The following is a 1,667-nucleotide window of genomic DNA, read 5'->3' on the forward strand; positions in this document are numbered from 1 at the left end:
TCATCATCTCGATCAGTACTCACCATGGTATCAGAACCCCTAACCCACACATTTGGCCATTGACAAAATCACCTTGAGAAGGAGACATGCTCTAGATAACAGGAACCTATTCATGGTCATTCCCTAAAAAAACTTTCCATGTATCATAAAAAATGGTATGTACAAAGTCATTTGTCTCCTTAATTATTGATGTGAAAGCCTCCATAGATTGTCAAACTTTAGGTGACAATCTATTGGGAGAAACCTCCACATCCCAACATAGGTCCTTATCCTTTACACTTAAACTGTGCATTTGCTTTTGAATAGCTTTCAACTCTTGTAACCATTGGAGGCTCCCCTTGCAATTATTGCACAATGAATTAGTAGGTGCAAAATATAAAGTTCTCTTTCTCCTAGCTTTGGCTTTCATCCTACATACTTTGTTACATGCATGGGAAGAGCAAGCCAACTGCTCATCCATGTTAGCATGGTGGTTTGTGCTAGAATCAACATCTATACAATCTAATAAAGCACCACATATAAGAAGTTTATATATAAATGAATCACTCTACTTTTTTTAAACAAAACTATGTTTGTAAGGAATTACCACGCACGCGCGCATGCACGCACGTGCGCACGCGCGCACACGCACACACGCACACGCACGCGCGCGCGCGCACGCACACGCACACGCACACGCACGCGCACGCGCACACACACACACACGCACACGCACACACACACACACACACACACACACACACACACACACACACACACACACACACACACACACACACACACACACACACACACACACACACACACACAATTTTCTCATGCCACCATACTATACCCCCCATGCCTTGCACCCCCCTCCCTTCTTGTGGCTCAAAACACATACACACACTGTTAATGGTAACCTTAACTTCATAGAGATTAGGAGAATGTATAACCATGAATTTAAACATAAGACGAATAACATATGGATGCTTGATTTAAATATTTCTCTAAATGGCACAAATGTGAGAAAAGGAAATCATCAACTAGAAAACATGTAAAATAGAACACATTTTCAAATGAAAAGCATTATTAGGAAATTTTTACTTTTAGAAATACTTATTTGTTTCAAAGCGGCTGGTGAAATTGAATCATACTCAATGTGAAATGTTAAGAATACTTTGAGTATAAAGAACCATGTGTTTCATGACAAAACCTTAAAGAATTTAACGACAAATTAATTTGAAATAGGAGCACTTGGAACTAGACAACTTAATCTATTTATATCCCAACAAAGTCTACTCCAATGTAAAATTTACAGTGTTTCTAATTTATAAAAAATTCATCATAAACTATATTTGTTATTTAGTTTTGTATAGAGTCTTGCGTAAATATTTATCCAATTCAACTAAGATGTAAATAATTACATTAAAATTCTACTTGACTGGAACTATCGAACAAAGTAAGATTTACAATTTTTCGAGCACGTTTGTGCTAAGATTTCTTATGCCATCTAAACCCATATTGTAGCAATGTTATAAGGTGTAGATGAGACCTTCAAATCAAAAGTTAATGTTACAATATAAAACATTCTTGTATAATGTCAAAGATGTTAGTAAAGAGAATAACATTGAATTGAATAACAACTAAAGGGTTTAAAGAATATCAAAATAAGTTTAACTAAACAT

The sequence above is a fragment of the Lygodium microphyllum genome, chromosome 26 (assembly GCF_053477565.2).
Source record: "Lygodium microphyllum isolate KBCC chromosome 26, Lygodium_microphyllum_v1.1.10, whole genome shotgun sequence".
NCBI classification, from domain to species: Eukaryota; Viridiplantae; Streptophyta; class Polypodiopsida; order Schizaeales; family Lygodiaceae; genus Lygodium; species Lygodium microphyllum.